The sequence below is a fragment of the Hylaeus anthracinus genome, unplaced genomic scaffold, assembly GCF_026225885.1.
Source record: "Hylaeus anthracinus isolate JK02 unplaced genomic scaffold, UHH_iyHylAnth1.0_haploid 11989, whole genome shotgun sequence".
NCBI classification, from domain to species: Eukaryota; Metazoa; Arthropoda; class Insecta; order Hymenoptera; family Colletidae; genus Hylaeus; species Hylaeus anthracinus.
The window spans coordinates 6,980,266-7,003,662 of NW_026534337.1; the positions used below are offsets into that span (position 1 = coordinate 6,980,266).

Below are 23,397 nucleotides of genomic sequence, written 5' to 3' on the forward strand. Positions count from 1 at the left end.
AACAAGATAGATGGTAAAATGCATTACTGTCTATGGATTACAACGTGACCAACATTGGTCACCAGCTAGGGGGCATCAGCGTTTGAAAAGGGAAGCCAGTGGTTTTGGTAGCGCGCCACCTGTGGCGATTTCCACACGGGCGAAATCTCAAAGTCGAATCATCGTTTTACCATTGAAACCGTTACGGCGAGCGCGACACGCGCCTAAAATTCGAGCACGTCGCCGGTTTCGCGGATCGACCGCAAGGGTTTCGTCGTCGTCGCGACCGTACAAGGGAAAACGATCGTTGTAACGATTATGCGAACGCAAGCGGTCGCTCGAATTAGCACGATCGACGCGTGTTCGCGAGCACGTGCCTCGAATGCTGCCAGCCGAGCCACCGCCGGAAAGAGAAAGAGAAACGACCGAGCCTTTTCAAGATGAGGAGAACAATTCGCAAAATCTTATTGCTGTCCCATTGAAAATATTGTTTTTCAATTCTTGTCTCGGATGGAAAAGGATTTCTTACGAAGAATTGATTACACCCTATGTATCGTGAATCTAAAATGAACTTTCTAAAATTAACTTCTATTAGGGAATAACTTCCTGTCATAGGTTATCGAATTACTGGGGAAATGATCATTCTTCGTTTCTTTTGTAGTCGACAATAAAATGAATTTAATACGAGGTCTTCGAACGTGAAAAATTTCTCCTTTCCCGAACCGAGGACGCGTCGTTAGATCCGCACGCGATTCCGTCGTTTGTTGGCTCGCATTCCAAGCTCGCGTGTATTCGTATCCGATAACAGATATTGCGCAACGAACGTCTCCGCAGAAAAGGAATCGATTCCGCTTCGAATTCCCTATCCACCCCTCTCTACGCGGGCCAGCAGCCGCTTTTCACTCGATCCTCCGTTTTCGACTTTACGCTCCCTCGACCTCTAGCCTCCGGCTCGTTTAATTAAATCGAGTGGCCTTCCCGAGTCCGATTCAATCGCCGCGGGAGCCGATATATTTCCTGGAAAAATGTGTCACCGGCGCAACCAACGCGTTCGCACGCTTATCGTTCCGATCGATGACCTGACAATGCCGTCTTCGGGGGTGGATGAAACGAGGTTAATTATTACAGTTTTTAAGTAGGAAATATCAAATGTAAATATTCCGAATAAATCGTCCTATAAACCACCGAAGATCCACCGTGCGCTATATTTGAAATTGAGTGAGCAAAGGAAGTCTGCACCTCTGCAACCACTGCAAGTGAAATTTCTAAAATATACGATAACGATGCTATCAACATTTGTACCGTAAGAAAATATAGATCGAAAGATTTCAAAATCACCAAAATTTCTTAATGACATGACTCCTTAATTAACCTGACACATACAAAAAAGTTCCTTTCAAGTTACTTCTACCAGCTATCCTACGCGTTCCTATTTTCTCGTAAAAAAAAAAAAAAGACAGAACGATCTCCAACATAGCAACATTAAAATTCTCCAATTACTCGTAATTACCGTTTCCCGGAGAGTAAAGTTCGCCGTAACGCGCACCTGGACGATAGATATTATTTCGTAGGATGCAACGAGGCCTGACGGTTAAGCTTCTAACTGTACCGTGCGTGGAGCAGGTATGTTACTACGCGCGTACTACCAGCCATGCAAATACTACGCGTACTACCGTTCCAGGCAAATGGCGATTTTTGCCCCGTGGTTTTAATTAGACGACGGTGCCCGGGAGATTAGATGCTCGACTCTCTATTCCACGCCATCTCGACGAGCGGTAACGGTAAATAGGGCGCCTTGGACAACCTCGAGACGAACAAAACGACGCGCGGGACCGATGCAACTATTTCGATTACGATCGCTTGGGGTACAGATGCTCTTATCAGCATTCACTCTGTTCACTTCGAGTGGACGCCAGGGTGCGTTGGGAATCGACGACAAATCTTGAGATTTTTTGTTAATAGGTGGCGAGATAGATTGAAAGATTAGGCTTAAGGTCGATTCAGACTATACGGTACGGACCGGCACCGACACGACAAAACATTAAAACACGCGTTTTAATGGAACTATTCACACTTAACAGACACCGACCTGAACGTTCCGTCAATGGGAATAGTGTGAATAGTTCCATTGAAACGCGTGTTTTTATGTTTTGTCGTGTCGGTGCCGGTACATGTCGTTCCCGGTCCGTGTCGTATAGTCTGAATCGTCCTTTAGGTCGATCGCACATGAGCGCAACCGATTTGAAATTAGTGTTGCAAACTGTTTGCGCTCTCTGTTTTACCTACTCCATTATCTTTATTTCACCTAGATCCACGGTCGCATGCAACTAGAAAAATAAAAACGTAGAAAATTCATCAGAATAGTGAATCTTTTTGATATAACCACTGAGCTCCGTTTCCTTATACCAGAAGTATACCACGAATCAAAACACAGACATCGAATAACTACACCCAGAAAATAATCCTACCTCGCCATGTTCCAAATGAAACAAATGCAACAAAAAAACTAGTAGATCATCCTCCCCGCTCCAGTTTCGAACGAGTCCCTGGGGTCTACGACAGAAAATAGATCCAGGAAGAAGCCTACGACGCCGACCAGACAGGTGCATCTGTCCTATCTCCCCGACTAATCTTTCTTCAATTCGCGAACAATTGCTCGTCCATATACGCGCGTTAGTTCCACCCCTACGCAGTAGTTCCGCGTCGAACCAGGTACGATTGATCGATCCGTACGCGGATTACCGAATTACGAGGCCCGTTATCAACGCCGTCCGCTCCGTGGGCGAGAGGTTCGCACCGTGAACGACCATCGAGGCCGAGCGACCTTTGACGACGTGGTTGGATCGCCTTGACCCTAACCTATGCCGCTGCATGTATTACTGCCACGGACTGCTATTATCTCGCGTCCTTCGCGGATAGTCTCTCAGGCAAGAAGACAATGACGACGATTTGGAAGTTTTTTTCCTTGGAATTCGCGCGGTTAACGACGCTTTGCTCGAACATAATTGGGGCCACTTTGGACAAGTTTTTTGGTAGTATTTACGATTGTACGCGGTGTGTAGAGTGCGGAAGTAATCAATAAAGGCTAAGATGTAAGTCGGAAAAGTTGATAAAAAGGAATCAATTGAATTTAGAGTGGAATTACAGATGTCTAACTGACATATTTAGAGCCTAATATATGCGATGCAATTAAACTAAGAAATATTACTGTATAAGAAAGTGTTGAAAGCGAACCTTCTCTAATCTTCGAATGAACCTATCAAACGCATCGTTGATAAGTTCATTTGCAAACAATCCAAAGCAGCTAGAAATCGAGGCACTATTGTTGCCATCGTTCTCCAATTTATTTCGAGCAACGCGCGTGCACGTGTACGCCAGTACGCGCAAATAAAGAAGCAAAGCAAAGCTCATCTTTGCTCTGCAACGCACTAGTGGGCTGTGACCCAGTTCTCGATGGCAGAAAATTATTGCGATATCATCACACGCGTCGTGGAGAATAATAAAGCATGCCGAGTTCTTCCAATGGGTGTGGGGGTGTTCCATAATGTATAGACCGAGATATCACCGGTACGTATTACTTAAAGGAGGAGGAACAAACGCGAAAACGCAAAGTAAGAATGAGTAGAGTTCGAGGCGCCTGAAATCGACGTTCATTCACGAGCGACGAATAGCAGAACTGGAAATAGTAGAATTTATGTACGAAACTGATATTACTGGGTTGTCCGGAAAGTTCATGCCTATTTTTAAGAAAAATTCAAAGGCATATTTGAATTTTGATGTATATTTATTGAATTATATATGTATCATTTTGTTCCACAACCTTTCCACCTGTTAAGGAATGTACACATTTTATTTGTTTTCAGCTATTCCGATATATTCAGACCTGTACCGCCTACTAAAAATCGGCATGGACTTTCCAGACAGCCCGATAAAAATCTTTGTCTTTTAATTGTGAAATATATTTACGCGTACAACAAGTCCCCTTTCACGAACATTGGATATCGAGGTTAGCCGACCACGTGAGCACTGGTACATGAATTTATTCCAGGAAACAGAGCATCAACCGACTGAAATTTCTCGGAGAAAAAGTATCCCGATATAAATCCTTATAAAATGATTCATGGCACTCTGTAAATTTGAAACTGACTTTCTTCAGAGAAATTTTAAAAATTGTAAAGTCGAAACGTACCGTTGCGTAAAGAAAGTATGACCATATTTCGAATGTGTTCGGCTGAAAATCTTCGGTAAGAATTTGTACATCATCTTTTATTATTGTACATAATTTTATTTGTACGTCATCTCGTTCCCGCCGTTGCACGATTTTTCTACGGGAAACACCATTTGCGCCCATAGTACGACGTTACGAGATGATTGGTTTTAGCGTGGTTCCGGGTCGCTAGCCAACAGGGCCGTGCTTTTAGCGCTTTCGTCCGCGAGGGAGCTTTTGTCTCGAGATCAAACACATCTCCAGACCGCTCGGGCTAACCGACTGCTTTCAAATCGTTTCCACAGAGCGTGGATCGCGAGTTCAAATGGAAACCGAAAATTCGATAGAATTTCCCGCTTTCCTGCCTTCGATTCAGGGGAAATCAACCGAGGTGCGATAAATCTATAGGCCGATTAGATGCACAGTACTTTAAAATAAGCTTTTTTTTCTATTTATAAAGAAAATACTTTTGAAAAATTCCTTAACACGTTGAATGCCACGGCACCCATATATGGGCAACAGAGCTTTTCACTAAGGGACTTTAGCAATTAATTTTAAGAGCTAAGTATTAATGAAAATAAGTCTGAATAGAATTCGTAAGTTTTGATGATAATACAAAAATGAGTGATACGACAAATGTCAGATTGTCTAGTTTACAACTGTCTTGAGACAAAATTTTAACCTTGTAGACATTTCGCGATTTCCATTTGAATCAATCTGACAGTCAACGTGTTAATAATCACTTAAAGGAAAGCTTCTTAGGTGTCCGCCTCCGATTGTTTTGATTTTTAGATATGTTCTAAAGTATAGAAAAATAAGATATACGTATTTTTTTATATTGGCCCGTTTTCATATTTAGGGGATGAAACGACCCCCTAAAGTTTCATAAAGTATCATAGATAGAAGAAAACTTTTTAAGAAAAACTTTCATGGGTTTCTATCTGCATATAAAATCTGGCCTTAAATTTTGTAAAAGATAATTTGTTTATGATAATAGCCTATTGCAGCTGAAACTTTAAGTCGTTTCACCCACTAAATATGAAAATGGGTCAATATAAAAAAATACGTATATCTCATTTTTCGGTTCTTTAAAACATATCCAAAAAATCAAAACAATCGAAGGCGGACACCTAATAAGCATTCCTTGTTAGTGTCGATGGTATACATTTAATTGACTATTAAATGCAAAATTGAAACAATAATTAAAGATAAAATACTAATGCTACGATTTCTAAAGTTTCATATTCTTCTAGTTAAATGACTCAGATCCTTTTGAACACTCCCATTTAACAATGAGAGAGTAGTTCGAAGAAGTCGCGATCTTTCATAACATCGTTCTCGATGATCCGTATGCTTTCGAGCCGTTTAAAGACACTGTGCGTCGCTGCGTCATAAATAATTGATAGCGAAGAGAAAGGGAGGGAATCTACTCACCATAATCGGAGCGCAATCTCGCCGGGCAGATGCGGACGGAGACGACGCGGCGAGCGCAGCATCTGCAACCAAACAACGCATTCTTTTAACCGCTAATTCACCGTTACAGCTGACAATGAAACTTCCTGGCCGACCACTGAGCCGATCCGTTAGCAAAAACACGCTCGATCGACGACGATTGCCCCGAGTCTCCGCGAACCAGTCCTATTAAGATCTATCTGGCAACGACGCTCGAGACAATCGAATCGATCGAGCTTTGCTCCAAATACCTCCGGCAATCGAAGACGAACGCAGGACGACATTTTCCATACGCGCGGTACGTGCGTACTTTCGCCATTTATTCGCGATGTGGGAAACTGAAACCTTCGTAACACTACCAGAATTTCAAAGTATTTATAGTTTGAAATTCTGACATTGATTAGAAAGGTTTGAGATCGTCGATTCTTTAACCCCTTCCTGTACCATTTAGCTCAACGAGACTCGATCCTGGCTCGTGATATTCATGTTTGCGCCAAAATCGTCGTCACGAATCAGACTCATCAAAGTACGGCAAGAGGTTGATTAATCTCAAAGCATACTTTGATGTATAATACATAATAGCGTTGGCACAATTTTATCAAAAATTATTACGTTTTTTGCATTGAATATTCCAAGCTGAGAATCGCTCTAAATACGAACAGAAACGTTCATAATTCAAGCTTTAAAAAACTGATATCCATCGTCCGCGAATAAATCCAATTTTTGAATAAATCAAGGTGTCGTCTTACTTTCCGTTAATTCGCTATCGTTCGCGAGAAAAATCGACGTCGTTAGCGGGCGAAGTGATCGATCGTGGCAGGAACGCGTCGCGACGTCTGGATAAATCGCCGGCGTACAATCCGATCATGGTGTTTTCCGACGTAATCCGTTTACGGATCATCGGTAAGCTGATTACTGGCGAGCTCACGCAGGATGGGAGGACTTGGCCTCGTGCAAACGACCGGCAGCTCCTCAAGAGAGGACGGGGACGCGATCGCGGTTCGCCAAGAGTTAACGTACACACCTGACCCTGGCAAAGTGCAAAGTTCAACTCGAAATGCTGTCGAATAATATAAAGTTAGCCCTGTCCCAGAGGTGGATCGAGTTTGCCCGCGACCACGAAAACTGTGTCGCTCCGATTGGTATTTTAACACTTAACCCTTTGCACACGAGAGGCGATTCTTAGTCACCGCTAGGTTTCACGTAGCAAATCTACCAGCAATAATGCTTCTTTAGGTTTAATCCTTTGCACTCGAGACCTTTTTTTTTGGTATCTACCAGCAACTCGAGATGTTTTCTTGGCATTCTACATTCTGTATTGCCACGAATGCTAAGCTTCGATTGACTTCAAAGATGTCATTTTATTGACACTTCTAGTTCCAAAGAAATAAAACCTAAAGAAACATTATTGCTGGTAGATTTGCTACGTGAAATCTAGTGGTGACTGAGACTCACCTCTCGAGTGCAAAAGATTAATTTCTTTGGAATTCCAAGTGTCGATAAAACGACAATCGACCTACATCTTCGAAGTCAATCTAAGCTTAGCATTCGTGGCAATAGAATGCTAAGAAAGCATCTCGGGTTATTGATACTAGAAAAAAGGTCTCGAGTGCGAAGGGTTAAGAGTGGTGGTTCAGAACTTCGGGGAGGAAAGCATTAGTTTGTTCTTTCGAGTATTTGTAAATGAATGGGCAAAGTTTGAAGAAGCTATTCTCAGGAGTGTCTGGAAACAAATTCGCGAAGAGAAGCAGTTGGCTTCTAAATTAGGATGTCACTGTAGCCTGATTTAGGAGCTCTGAAAATTTATACAGGTCTTCTAGAAGGATTTCCATAAAAAAATGTGCGTACGATTTGAGGAAGCTATCGTCACTAGTGCCAGAGAAAAAAAAATCATAAAGGGAAGCTCCTAAACCTAGAGCCCCTCAACAATTTTTATCGCATTCGTAGAGCATGAATTAACTAACCAACTAATTAAAATATGTCGTGACAATTAGTTGTCCAAAATACACGTTCCTGGGAATGACGTACTCTCGCCCCAGCAAACCTCCTGGCTTAAGAGTTAAAAGGCCAAAGTCACCCATAATAATTCTTCACCCTCGCCACGCGACGACCCCTCCTTAGGGCGTTCTACCCTATCTCCATCCCCTTTCGTGTTCGGCACTGTATTTTCACGACTGCTATCGAACATAGAAATGTTCTGCTCGTATTTTCTTTAAATTGAAACGAAACTATCTAGATGAAAATAGTCACGTTCCTATTTCGCGTCTTCTATCTCTGCGAGATAGTTTCAACGCGTAGAATAAAGATCCAGTCCTGTCCCGACCATAAACTCGAGGAAACGACTGTCTTGACGGGCTCGTTAAGAACACTCGCCCCCCTCGCTCCCCACAGATTTTCCACAAGCCCTTGCGTTACCATGGGGACATTTTCGCTAGGGGAACGGTCCCCTGGTCGTCGAGGCGGGGATCTATCGAATGGGTTATCTCTCCCTTGGTGTTATCGAGGACACCACGAGCAGGGAACGATTGCGACGCGGTACGTCTCCGGTGCTGGAATTCCAGACACCCAGCAGGCCCAGCTTTCATTAACTCACGGGAAAACGAGACTTTTGCGAGTCCCTTGGCATTCAGGATGCGAGGGAATCTCGCGGACGTGGAAGCTCTCAGGTCCTTATCGGCGCTAATAAACTTTTCAGTTGTGCAACTCCGCCTCGATGTGAGAGAATACTGGTTGAGTTGGAGTCTTCCTAGCGGTGATAATTGCTAGGATAGTGAACAGTCGTTTATTCTCGGTGTAACAACATTTTTCATTTCACATCCCGTTTAAATATTAATATCGCGAGCCGAGCATCGCGTAGAAGATAGTCACGAACAGAGACATCTCCCAAATTATCTCCTGAGAGAAATAAGAGGTAGTTTCGAGATGAAATGGAAGATACGACGACAAAAAATGACCGATCATGCTACCGATTCACTGCGACTATTAATTATCAGCTGGAAATCGAGAAAGGATCCTACAATTGCGGCGCGCGTTCGCTTTCAATCGTGGCGTGACGAGCCTGGACCACCCCGACGGACTTTTTCCAGGAATGAGCCGTGGATCGTGCAGGAAATCGCGTTTTCGAAAGCGTCCCCCCCCCCCCCCCCTAGCCACGTCTGGCCCGTCTGATTCGGGTCTCTGGAACTGACACAGTCGGCAAAGTGGTTCGAACGGGCCCCAAAACGAACAGAGGAACGCCGGAAACAGCAGAAGCTACTCTGGCGAATTTAAACGGCACTGTGAAGAGCATGGATGCCGATTAGGTGGCTGGATATCGTTCTCGGATGATGAAACATGAGCTGGATGTCATTCAAGAATAAGGGAAGAGATACATTTTAATAAGAATGTATGCCAATAAAAATTTGTTTTGATAACTGGATAGTGTGAACGACGTTGGTATTTCTCGTGAAAGACGAAGCACTCGCATTTGGATAAATTTTTCGATCGATGAACTAATTAATCGACACGTACACGCGTTTAATAAATTATGCTTGCTTTCCCAATAACAAAGACAGATATTTATCGCCACTGTTATGTCGAGTAGATATGCACCTTCGTCAAGGGACGACAAATTTGTATTTTGTCTTCTCTAGAACCAACCAACCATCCCTCCTCCTCTCGCCTGCCCATTTTCCATTTTCCTTTTCTGTAGTTTTGCCAAAGTCGCACCGGACCACTTCTCCATCGAGTATCATTCTGCATAATCTTCGTGTACAAGGGAGAGAGCCTCAACCCAGGGGTCGAAAACGATTCCGATTAATTGTGTGCAAAGACCAGTAACAAACTCGAGGTTTCCTGCCCGTCATTCCAGCCTATTATTCAAAGTGTCACTCCGACGTAAAACTCCGAGTAATCCTCAAGGATGTTCGTTTGCGCAACGTCTCCCGGACGTTCATTAGAGAGACGTCAGGAAACGAGTGGATTCCCGCCAGCCATGCAAAACCGTCTCTCGTCCTCCTCCTGTTCCTCGAATGCCCCTGAAAAATGTTAGTCTCGCGAATAGTTTCGATTCCTCCTGGAATACCGGCGGACTGCTTCGAGCGCCTTCCTGGAAACGGTAGTCCTTTGTCCGAGAAACAGGATGAGGTTCGGGCTGCGAAGCATCCGGTGTCGAATTTAATACAAGCGCAAAGTCGAAGCCGCTTCCGAGTGTCGTTCCTCAGGGAACGAGCCATCGTTTTCGTGGTTAACTGAGCTTGGAGAAACTTTTGGAGCGGGCGAAAATTAGGGAAGAGTCTGGGGATAAATATTTTGGGCTTTGGAGGCCAAGGAAGAAAAGTGGAGGTCACTCGAATCGATATCTAAACTTTTCGTTCCTTTGAGAATGGTTCCTTGTGTTGTTTCTTGCTTTGGCCAAATTTGCTTACAGATTAGACTCTACTTGAATGAGAGAGTTTTATTTCTAAGGATACGAGAAGTCATGTAACTTGATTGTAATATACTTTGTGTACTGGTCTTGGAAGAAAGAAAAGTGGAGGTCACTCGAATCGAGATCTAAACTATTCGTTCCTTTGAGAATGGTTTCTTGTATTGTTTCTTGCTATGGCCAAATTTCCTGATGGATTAGTCTCCACTTGAACGAGAGAATTTTATTTCTAAGAGTACGAAGCCATATATCTTGACTGTAACATCTCACGTCCTGGTTTAACAATTATTTAGTCTTTACATTAATTTAATTTCTGCTCGCCATTGTTTCGGATTTACATTTACTGATATGCTTCTCTTCATCATTCTCTGGTACTCCAACTAGGAATGCCAGTAGTCTGGGGCTCGATGGCCCCCTGTAGCTGGAGTACCTCGGGATTGCCAAACCCGTACTGTAGCTACGATCAAACGTAACTACAGCCCCTGAGGATCTCAACTCGAATAATTTTCACTTCTCCTGTCTTTCTCGAGTCTCGAGTAGCTTCTAAATTTCGATGTCCTCAGAAACCTCATTTTCTCAGAAACTTCATCTTCCCAAAGATGAATACGAGTCTTCGAAGAACTCTTCTTGCCAGCGCAGAATGCAATTACGGAGAAGCAAGATAACTAGGTGTCCTGTGGGTCGAAGAGAATGGTTTCGTAACTTACAAGCGACACGCCGCCAAAAGGGTGGCTTGGTTATCGGAACAGCGAGCGTTACGGAGCGTGCAACGTGTCATAAGGCCGAAAAAAGATAAAGATGCAGAAACGTAGGACTGCACACGTCGCACTGTCGGCCGATAAGACGATAAGGACACTATAACGCGCGAATACCGAGGGCGTCGAGTTTTCATATCGCGTTGCCGCCAAATTGGATTGGATTACAAACGGAGGAATGTCCGTGAGAACAAAACGATCGCGCGCTTCTCTAACGAATCGCCTCTTTGCTGGTGGCTCTAGTGAAGATTCATTATGGTCCTAGATCCTGAAGGTGGCAAGCTTTTTAAGCATCATTTCAGCTCACGGTTTAGAAGAACTTTTACTTAAGAATTCAAGCAAACGTTCCAGCTTACTGAAAATCAACCGATACAAAAGCATGTTTCTCTTAAGAAACATTTAAATTTTATGTGGGGTTAGCTTAGTGCTCACTTCGAAAGATCTCTCACGAATGCTCCTATATTCTTAGCTAATAATAAATTCGTTTAAGAAAATGGTGGATCGAGGAGCAAAGAATATAGGAGCATTCGTGAGAGATCTTTCGAAGTGCTTTCTTTCCTTTTGTGCTGCGTTTCGAGAAACCTGCTCGGATTTCTATCGTCGAGAATGAACAGTCACACGCTGAAAATTTGCTTGTAGTTGAAACTTCATTTATCACTGTTCGAAGGCGCGAAATCTGTTGCTTTCCACCGCGTCCAGCCGCCGTCCTGTCGTGGCAAAGGTAAATGAAGGGTCTAAAACCTACCGAGAACGATCCTCTGCGCGGCAGGTTAATCTCCATTGCAAAACTTCGGCTTCACTCGTCGGCTCGCTCGTCGAGTTTAATATGCATCTTCTTAACGGAAGATCTGCCAAGAGGCTGGTAAAGCACGCGCGTTACCAGCGTCCGTGTGGCACGCAAAACACGATACCCGTTACATTCGACGCGCGCACAAATTGTTATTATCGCTGTTGTTATTATTGCGGTTCGCGATAAAGCTACGGTCGAACAACAATGGTCCTTCGCGGCCAACGGACGCGTAATTGCCGATCCTGCGCACTAACTTTAATTGTAAATTAGCGTACGAGCGTCGGGAGCATTATGATACAGGCGAAAGGGAGAGACGGGGTTAATCACCCTATCATCTCGTTAACGATGTCACTATCGAAATTCTGTTTGGGGGATACCCTTAATTATCGATATTTTGAAATTTTCAATTGAATTACACGCTTATCGAGGACCTTTCATGTTTATGTACACGCTGCAAAACAGTGTACGAAAGTTTTGAAAGTATCAAAAGCTTCTCAATTAATTGAATTAACACTTTCAGTGTCGGGCATACTTGTGAAAATACTTATACAACTAAAAATATATTCTTATACAATCGAAAACTGTATAATGTAACTCCCAAAGATGAAAACGAGTCTTCGATGAACTCTTCTTGCCAGGTCAGAATGCAATTACGGAGAAGCAGGATAACTAGGTGTCTCGTGGGTCGATGTAACATTTGAGTTAGTATTTAGTTTTACAGCCCGATCAAAGTTCACGAATCCTATCCAGACCCATGTACGGGTGACAGAAATTTTCATTGTGGAACAAAAAAAAATTAATTTCAAAGGTGAGACAATAATGAAAAACGTTAAATTATTTGATAAATTCAATAGTCTTAAGACAAAATTTTAACTTTGTAAAAATTTTCACGAGTTTTAGCTTGGCAGCCAACGTGTTGAAAAAAGAACAACACACACTTCGTGCATCGTCTGTATTTGGAAGCTAATTCTTCCTAATGACCCAATATCACGCGATACATGCAAAGTCAGCTCGACAGACGACAACGGAGAGCTTTGTTGGCCTGACCGAGAATGCACGCATAATGTGGCAAGCTACGTCGCGAAATGTCCAGCGACAAATGCTATTCAAGCGGGGCTCGAGCCGCGAGAAGAAGACGTATCCTCGTACCCGACGGAATAACGGCGGCATTGAATTCTATCGCCCATCGAGTGGCGTCCAGACCTTGGACCATTTCGCCCAAGAGGCTGTGGCCACCTTCGGATGGAGGAACTACGACGTCTCCGGTTCCTATTGTCTAAGGAACGAGCTATCCCCCTTTCGGAGGGCCTCGAGAAAGCAGGGCGAATCGATGCCAGAGGAAGACAAACGTCGGCTTGCGCGTGCACTTGGCATTTTGCAAGCTACGCCACTGTCGGTGTCAGCGGCACGCGTCAATCCCGCTTGTTCGAGCCGCAGTCACGTTCACCTGAACGTCCCCGTTCGAAACGTCTCTTAATTAACCCTTGCGCCGGGGTTTCTTCAGCTCGATTCAACGGAGAGAGGAAATTATCAAAGATAATTTCTTCCTCGGCTTTATCAAATCTGGAGAGGAGTTCGACCATTCCAGCTAGTAAAACGAACATTTTTTAAAGAAATACAGGCACTGGATAGATAGACTTTCTATTTCCAGTCGGAATATTTTGTAATTTCAAAGAATTAGGGAATATTTTTTAATACTTAATTGATTGCACGCTCGAGAGACGATTCAGAGCGTTAAAGTGATAATTGCTCGAGCATTTTTATTTCGATACAGACATATGTCTTCCCAGGTGGGTCGGGGGGGACAGGTGCTCCGAATTCGAGACGAAATTGATTACCACTTGACCCTCGATTGCTTTCACCGCGGGTGCAGGCACGAAACTAACCCGTATTCGGTTCAACGATGACACAGTTCCGCGCGCGAAAGGGAAATTCGTCGTTTCTGCGCTCGCAGCGCATCAATATCGACCTCGATCCTCCGCGACGGGATATTATGCCACGATCGCTTACGCAACGAGCACGTGGCGTGTAGCTTGGAATGCTCTTGATTTCGTTGACCAGTCGAATTTCGGAATTCCCTCACAATTTGACCGAGTCGTGATAGGTGATAAAACGTTCGAACCACGCATGGTCTTTACAAATTATATTCAATTTTCATGTGCTTTGCTGTGTGATTGATTATCCGATTTATGCATAGTTGCCTCTTCGAGAAGAACAAAGATACCTGTGTCTAGAACTCATTATACCATTGGGGACTGTTACGAGATGCAAAATACCTGTCGTCACTGCTATTCGTGCCTCGCCTCGCTTGCAACCGAGTGCGCTCAGATCGAAGATATAAGACATACCATCGAACCGATTGATTCGACACGATCGCGAGACAAATTTGCGCTCGTTCCGATCCTCGATAAATCCAAACAACGATACCGCCGTCCCGAAAACGAAACAAAACAAATTCTACAGTTCTAATCGATACCCTACTAATAAAAAATGTTACGCAGAGTTAATAATCCATCAAGTTTAAAAAGAACTTCGACATACATAAATCAACCCGCTTGGTTAATATTACTTTTTTCTTTCTACCTGGCCAGACTCCAAAGACGTCCGAACGCGAGTCAACGCATCATTAATTAATCCTCCTGTAACAAAGACAGCATCGGTCTTCGTTTACCTCCACACGAGCAAGGCTCCTTTGTCCAATTATCTCCATGTTGTTGGGAGACCCGTATCAGCATTTTTCTCGCGCCTTTGAAATAAATTGAGTTGGGAGGAACAAAGCTTGGAAACTGACCTAACCCAATCGACCCTTTTTCGAGTCGATCTCGTTCCAGCGCGGGCAACGAGCGAGTCACCGCTAAAGCCACATTCACGCGTGCTCAGCTGGCTATAAATAGAAACGCACGCACGTTGTTATTTCTCTTTAATCCGGAGAAATAGCGAGATATCTCGTCGCCCGGTTCGGGACCGGTTCTCTGCCGACGCGTTCGTCGGAGCCCCACCGCCCGTCACATCTTTAATGCCCCTTTAATGAAGAGGTTCCCACGAATATCCTAATTACCTTGAAATTACTGCGACGCGCGCCGTTAAATACCGGAACCAATTGTAGGAGGCCGAACGAAAAAGGTACGGAGAATTCGAGCCCACAGAGGAGGAAATCCTCAGATTTACAGTCAATCGCTATATCTACACGACCAATCCCGCATCGAAGCGTATTTCTAGGATCTGAGATCTCTAGGCTTTGAGACATCTAGGCTCTGAGATTTTTTAGGGTTTAAAATCTCTAAGCTTCGAAATCTCTAGGATTTTGAGATCTCTAGGCTTTGAAATCTTTAAGCTTCGAAATTTCTAGGCTTTGAATTCTCTAAGCTTTGAGAACTGTAGGCTCTGAGCTCTCTAGGCTCTGAGCTCTCTAGGCTCTGAGCTCTCTAGGCTCTAAGCTCTCTAGACTGTGAAATCTCTAAGCTTCGAAATCTCTAGGATTTTGAGACCTCTAGGCTTTGAGATCTGTAGGCCTTCGGCTCTATAGATCCTGAGATCCCTAGACCTTGAAATCTTTAAACTTCGAAATCTCTAGGCCTTCAGCTCTACAAGTCTTGAATAAAAACTGTCGAAAGACACAGAGGCCCTTAACCCTTACTGAAATCCAACCACAAAACGCCGATTGCATACAAAACGAATTACAGCGATTCGCGAATTCCAGTCGTTCGACGACTACAAATTTCCACGGCAGGGTTCGAGCACGCGCGCATTCTCTTCCTCTTCCGTTACGCGCATCCTCCGGCACGTTTTACACGCGCCTGCTGACTATTTCCCGCGGGACCCGTATCGGCGGTGTTTATTCGTGTAATTTGCGAATATAAATCACGCGACCACGTTCCCCGTATAAACCGTTTACGCGGCGTAATTTATGGCCGAGATAATTTGTCGCAGCCGAGCGAGAGGAACTTGATTAAAATATCGTTAGAGACCCCGAGCGCACGCATGGAATCCGCCTGGCGAACATCCGCGTTCCTTCCGCTTCGTTGGAACGATGTCTGACCAGACGCGACTATCTGCGACCATTGACGACTGTCAACGGCTGGTCGTGATTATCGGTGACTACACTCGATTATCAATGAATGTTATATAAATGTATGTGACTATACCGGACAATCAAGTATTCGTAATTACGGATGACTACATGTAACTTTGAGATCTCTAGACTTTCAACTTTATAGATCCTGAAATCTCCAGGCTTTCGACTCCCTAGGCTCTTCAGAACTCTAAGCTTTGAGCTCTCTAGGCCTTCAGTTCTATAGATCATGAGATCTCCAGGCCTTCGACTCCCCAGATATCTAGGCTCTGAGATTTCTAGGGTTTGAAATCTCTAAGCTTCTATCCATGACTATTTATGTCTATTTGTGGATATCCGTAAATATTCATGGATATCGACGAATATCGACGATGACTGCTGATGTCTGATTCATACATATTGTTTGAAATAATAAATACTGTTCGCATCCTCTCTCCATTACGAATTTCTAGTCTGATACATGTCAACACACGCAAGTGATCGTTGCAGTAATTGCTGCCATGGCGTACGTAGGCAGATCACGTCTTACTTAATCGATTTGTCGCGTTTTTGCGAGTGCGACTGGATAACCCAAGGCTAAATATACGCGTACCGGTCGTGGACACTTGCAGGTCTGCCCGTGAACGTCGACTTCCTGGTTGTGCAACGGAGGATCGCCGTGAAACCGATCCGACGAAAATTGCGTCAACGGGATGAGACAATCTACGTCACGGAGAAAGAAACCCGATTAAAATATCCGGCGATGGTTTCGTAGCGGCGCTGCGTTTATAAGACGTATCGGAAGACAGATTCCCGCTAGATAAGCCTCCAGGAGGTAAGTAAAATAAGCTGGTAGATTAATCGACTCGAGCACGAAGCACGAGGAAAGACGCGAGCAGAGAGAAGAGAGATTGGTCGAGGTTCTCAACACTTTCACCGAATAACGCCCGCGTGGTAACGGTCGCTAATTGCTCCTAGTAATTTTAATTAATACCAGCAACCAGGGACGACGGAAATTTCATGTTACGGACATCAAAGGTGGAATCAACGACGGCTGGACGCATCATTGCCGTAATTACTGGCACACTCGACGCTCCTCGAACAGCTGGGCGGTCTGACGACCCCGAAATTCTTTCCAGAGAGTATATAATCGCAGGGGACTCTCGTAATTTCGCGAAACGACGCGCTGCGCCCATTAAATAAGTAATCGTTCCAGCTGAAAGGGCAGCACTTTTTTTGGACGAATTTACACCAAGCGAAGGGTGCATCCAACGCGTTCCAGATTTTTACCGTTCGTTTTGCGTGCATTCGGGGTACGAACAATATTTTTTTCGCATCGACAAAATAAATAATTGTTAATTGAAAAGGGGCTCTCTGTAGGAAGTAATCATGAGGCTGAAAGGGAAGCGTTTTTGGGGGAATTTATTCCACGTAAAGGGTGCAACCAACGCGGTCAAGATTTTTACTGCTTGTTTTGCATGCCTTTGTGATGTAAAAGATATTTTGTATATATCGATCAAATAATCAATCTTTAATTGAAAAAAAAGATAGTGTTCTCCCGAGAAAGTAATTTGGCTGCAGAGTAATCAAATAATAAAATGGATATTCTCATTCAAAAGTCAAAGTATTCTATAGCCTGCAAAGGATTGAAACGAACCACAGTTTGATTACTAGACTCCTAAAAATGAATTCGAGGCACAGGAGAGTTTGAATCGCCAAGGAAAGTAGCGTCTCGCTGGAAACGACGATGGGAACACGGTTCCCCAATTTCCCGACCGAAACAATGATGGAGAAAGAGGCGGAGAGCAGCACGAGCGTTGCGTAAGGAGAGGATCGCAACGAGGAAATGTTCTTCCTATTTTTTCCCCATTCTGAGAATCGCAACGCACGGAGTCGCACGCGATACTCCGATCCCTGTCGCGGACGAACATCCTGCCTTAGTTTCCCGTGGCTCTTGTAGGATGTCCTGAACGACTATGCGAACACCTGAGGCGCAATATTTACACATTCCCCAACAGTAAATTGCTACACAGTGCTCTTGAGTTTCTCGATATCCTTCCAGCTCCGAAGCTAGAGAGCGCAGACTTACTTCGATTACAGTCCGGCCATTTTTGTAAATGGAAATTGTGTGTCTATTGAAAAATTATTATATATGTCCTAAATTTTATAGTTTCATCAACCAATTATGCGAGTTTCATTGAAAAATCGATAAAATTGAGAACGGTATAACCATTTCTATCAAATTACGGGCGTTAAAATACCTCAGTCCTGGCTATCAGAAATACCTCTGCTGGGAGATAATAAAATGTCGCGTAATTATGGAGGATCGGCCTCGGGCGGAATAGAACGATCGCGAATTACTTGTACGCCCCATTCACCGCCCCTGGAGTCCATAGAAATCTCTCTCTTGGTCGTTGTTCCCTCGACAAATCGCGTTTCCGCGGTCTTTCAATTACAAAATGGAACCTCCCTCCTTTGCGAGCTCCCACGAGGCGGCGAATTGAATCGAACCATCGATCTGATGTACAAAGTGCCATCCCCGTTGAATTTACCTGGTTCATTGTCGATCAAGTTGAATCGTTGCGACGCGGGACACGAGCAAACCGAACCGATCCCGTCGTTCAAATATTTCCTAAATTTCGAATTACAAATCTCGCGCCACCCCGACACATCTGCAGTGCAGACACTGCATCATTGGCAAAGTGTTTGTGATTGGATATGGTAAGACATGGATATGGATTCTAGGCTGTGAGATCTCTAGGCTTTGAAATTTGTAAGCTTCGAAATTTCTAGGCTTTGAATTCTCTAGGCTTTGAGTACTCTAGGCTCTGAGCTCTCTATGCTTTAAAATCTCTGCGCTTTGAGCTCTTTAGGCTTTGAAATCTCTAAGCTTCGAAATTTCTAAGCTCTGAGATCTGTAGGTTTTGAAATCTCTAAGCTTTGAAATTTCTAGGCTTTGAATTCTCTAGCCTTTGAGATCTCTACGCTTTAAAACCTCTGCGCTTTGAATTCTTTGGGCTTTGAGCTCCCCAGGCTCTGAAATCTCCAAGCTTCGAGATCTCTAGACTCTTCAGCTCCATAACTTCCGAATTAAAAACTATCCAAACCGTCCTCGATCTCCCCTATCCTTCGGCTGACCCACTGCGGGAATAGCAAGATCGTCGAAGCCAGCCATGCAGACCGATCGCGAATGAGAACGAGGAAAACGCCGCCCGTCAGACCAAGGGGGGAAAAAAAGAACGGCGTGGACAAGCATTGCAAAGTCGGTTATGTTCGCTATTATTGCGGCGGGGCTGGTACACGCGAGCGGAACTTTTACATAATACGGCAAGCTGGTCGCAACAGGCGAGTTTAGCCTTCGTTGGAGCGAGAAGAGGTGAATAGGCTGGCGGGTACGGTAGGTGGGTGAGTGGGTGACCAGGTAGGTGCGCGAGATCTGGAATAGTCGATTTCTATTCTTCGCCGCTGTCTCATCGAGCAGGCGTTCTCGCGATCGCCACGAGGATTCGATCCTGATCTGGCTTCGTAGATCCTACACGTAGATCCGGCTTTGCGGCGAAATCTTTCGCGTTTATCGAGGTGGCCAGCACCATTCTCGAAACGTTTTGAGCGAACTCGCGTCTAGAATACTGGACACACCCTGTATGTATCGCCTTTGAACTTTTCAGCAGAATTCTATTCCGACGATAGAGGAATAATAACTTTGTACGTAACTTCAACTGCTTGGATAATAAAATTGGCAAAGGAATTTTCTATCTGCCGTTATCTAACGAACCACCGGTGCTAATATTCTTAAAAATTAACCTAATAGGAACCTAATACTAACTATTTTTTTCACGTGGATATCCTGCATACTTCAGTTCCAGACATTTGTTAGTTCGAAAAAGAATTCTGTCTATTTCTAAATGCAAATCGACGATCGAGGAGCTAATTATCTTGTATGTCGATTCGTTCCTTTCGCGAACCCGGGCACCGTAGCACGCGTTTCAAGTACGAATTGTCGCCTTATGGGTAGTGGACAAGATCAGGTGCGGGCAAGATCAACGCGTAAGACCGTTGATGTAAGAGGCCGCGAGTGTACGCCAGGTTAATTGCGTAAGGTGAAATTTCGCCGGGAGGTACATCTCCCTTGCGTTCCCTCTCGATTCTGCGTAGCCGACCGTGCTGTCGCCGACAATAAAACAACCTTCAAACGAGTTATGCGCATTAATGCTCGCAAATCCTAGCGTTATTAATATCGTCGATAGATACCACGCGGATACGCCGAGAATCAGAGATTTCTTAATCGTGGCCAAGCTATACGTCAAAAACAAGAAGTTTTCTAATTCGAGATGCGAGCTGACGAGTTAATTAAAATGATGATAACATAATTTAATTACGGAGGAATTACAAATTTCAGAGGAAAAATATAGAAGACACGGATGCTTCGTTGTTCGAAGGTTTGAATTGGAGTGAATTAGTGTATAGAAATGTTATGTAGTTGAAGCTTTATAGCTGATTAAATATTTTTAGTATGTAATAGTTATGTAATCGATGGATATTAATTCTCGATACTTTTGTGTGTAACTGGATTCACTGAACCTGTACACCTCTTCTGGAGTTCTCATCAGAGTCACGCGAGGCGCCTACAGAAACGAAGGTGTACGAGATGTGGTAATGAAATCTTACGAGAATAAAAGTACAAAAAAAAATGGATTCAATAACAGAAACGTTCCAAAAAGAGTTCGGCAATTTTAATCGCGAAACAGTAGCGCCGATCGCGAACCCCGAAAGGCGATTCAACGCGGAGGAATGTCTTGGCGCGCGCTAGGCGTCCTCCGATCCTCGCGCGTTTTCCCTTTCCTTCCACGAGGCGTCCCCCTCGCTGCGTAATTGGGAAGTTCCCGGGAGTATCGATCGATCGATACCACGGCATCGACGCCGGATCCTGTGTGCGGAACCTTGGAATTCCGTGAATTCCCGCGGTACCGTTCGGCGCAACACCGCGCGTACGCGGGAGCTTCATTCGACACTGTGCAGAACTCTCTCGAGATCAGTGGCGTAGAGTCCTCTTCTTCCTAGCCTGGCCAGAATTGATATTCGCAGAGAACCACTGCGATGGAGAGTCTTCCCGGTGGGAAGATCGTCTCTTGCGACTGGGAAGGGGTCAGACTATCGACTTTCCGTCCGTTAAGGTTTGATCGAGGTACGGTGGACGAGGTAAAATGCTGTGGTCTCTATAAATGCTATGAGTATTTCTATATATCAGTTTCTATTTATTTCATTTATTTTCCTCTTTCAATTTACTTCGTTGATATCCAGTTTGCATTTATTTCGTCATTCCACTTTCTATTCGTTTCATTGAAAGTGGACTCTCGGTTCTTTTCATTAACGTTTCGTTTTCAATCCGTGCGTGAAAAGGGTTAAACTTAATTTTAAAAATCGTGCTTCTAAAGGTTAATGTACCTATCTCCATTACCATTCATCTGTGTACAACCCTGAAGGCAGACCAACACGTGCCTCCGTTGAATCCTCTCTAAGTCTCCACCAATTCTAACTTCGTCTTCCAAGGTCCTCTTCGACGGTCGATAATGGATGTCGAGGTACGTCTAGATGAAGGATCGAGGATCGAAGGTGCGCGCGGAATACGGCGTGCATCCCGTAATTCGTCGTTGGCTAGCTCCTACCCCCGTATAAATATTTACGCCGGCGACTCGAGTCGGTGAAAAATCTTTTCCATAAAATATTCATTAAGCAGATTGCATCGACGGGTATTTCTTTTTTCTTCCGTGGTTCTCGACTTGGCTTGTCTACGCTGGTGAATTTAGGTAGGCACTCGATGGCGGCCGCAGCCACGCACCATCCCAGCGGGCATGCACGCGCCCGTGCGTACACATATCTTTAATATCTCGACGACGAATCGACATTCATTAGGATGCATTGGCATTCTTTCGCCATGGGTACTCGACGAGGAAACGGGTTATGGTAGAGTCCTCGTCGCGGGCTACTAACGACCGCAGGATTCTCCCATTCGGTGCATACTCGCGGTTTTCATCCAACGTCGGCTCTACGCGACTCTTAAGAACCGTCTTGATGATACACGATTAGGATTCGCGGCTCCCTATTGATGCTTTCAGTCATCCCCAGCACCCACTCTCTAGTGCAAGGAATACTCTATTTTTTGAATATTTTCTTGGATGACCAACACGCTTAGACACAACGTAACTGTTAGCATAGATTTCTCCATAGCCAAACACCCTAATCTCAGCTCCAAATTTCTATATCCTGTTGTACTTCGTATTCTTCCTGACTCATGACCATTCTTTGATCGTCGTGACGCGTCGTCGTCCCTACTCATTACTTACCCTTTAGAAATAGATAGATTATAAAGGCTCGCAAAAACCTCAGCAAATCAGAATTCAGTTTTCACTGAAACAGTGCGAATCGTTACTGTACAAAATATAAATTCTTCAAAAGTATCTTTTTACTGTGTTGAACATTTTCCCTGGCTCGGAATCCAACAATTTGTATAGGTTCCACGGCGAGAAGAGTTGAATTGTGCGAGCTAGGGTTTGTTTACGTAACAACTCCAAGTACACCTTGTGATTGCATTCCTTGCACTTGGAGTCCTCGAACCTCTAAGACTTTTTAATTCGGACACAATACTTTCTAAGCGTTTCTCAATAAATTAAGTAACGCGTCGAAAGAAATCACAATTTCGCAATTGCGTCTTCGTAGATCATTTGAATTCGTCGAGAAGCGTCGACAGTGCATGCTGTCATTCAAAATTATATATTTATACCTTAACAAGGTATCTTCTACCTCGAGACCAGTTTCCTCTTACGGAACTGCCACTTGATTCAGAAACAGGAAACGGGAAATATTCGAATATATTAATTAATCGCGTTGTGGTGCAATTAACCCTTTGGCTCGCCAACTCTACGCGCCCGCGGACTGATGTGATGCATGCATTCTGACTACCCAGTGACATTTACGGGCAGCACTAACTCAGCGTTGAAACTTTCAAGCAGCTCTTATCTGACGTTGGTAGGATACGGTGGTTTATAAGCTCCAAGGTTTCTACGACCAAGGTTGGACATGGTTTGTTTATTTCCAACGGGGGTTAGAATTTAGAGCCTCGTTCGGAGCCTTATCGCGCACGAACGGGTATTTAGATATTGGAATACTCGAACCTGGAAGAACGAGCGAGCTCGTAAGTACGCAGTCTTTTAATTTTTAGTGGAAAAATGAATATATTAAGAGCCGAGAAAGTTTTAGATTCTCCGTTTCTATTATCAATAGGAGTAAGTGACCAATTCGAGCCCGCATTGGTTTTTTTTTTTTGTATACAGAATGTCTCGTAGCTGGTGTATAGTGTAAAATGTAGAATAAAATTTTGTCACGACGCTTTATTTTCGAAAAAAATTGAGTTTGAAAATTTATCGAGTACGCGTGTACTTGATGTAGCTTCAGTTCCACGGACTTTACTTTCTGCTTGTGCGTATGATCAACAGTGAAATTCGTCGAGCGAAGCTGGTCCAAAGTGCACGCGTACTCGACGAATTTTCAAACTTATACTTTCCGAAAATAAAGCGTCATATGACAAATTTTATTCAACATGTTGTGTATGTTCATGGGGCGGACGGATCCGGAACAGGGAAGATAAGTGAAAATATCCTTTGTAAATATTATACCCAATCCTTTACTAAACACAATATGTCGCCATACTCGAAAACAATCTAACATTACAATCTAACATAACAAGGTCCATTTACACAT

At 44.1% G+C, this 23,397-nt stretch overlaps 1 protein-coding gene across 8 annotated transcripts in view; it reads right to left on the minus strand.

The window, feature by feature from the left end:
* LOC128887747 (SH3 and multiple ankyrin repeat domains protein 2) overlaps positions 1 to 23,397 on the minus strand; it is a 201,430-nt gene that overhangs the window by 119,403 nt on the left and 58,630 nt on the right. For all 8 annotated transcript variants that reach the window (XM_054143972.1, XM_054143974.1, XM_054143975.1 and 5 more), the window contains one exon: positions 5,621 to 5,682. The gene's annotated coding sequence lies outside the window, so the exon portion shown is untranslated. The remainder of the gene's footprint in view (positions 1 to 5,620; positions 5,683 to 23,397) is intronic.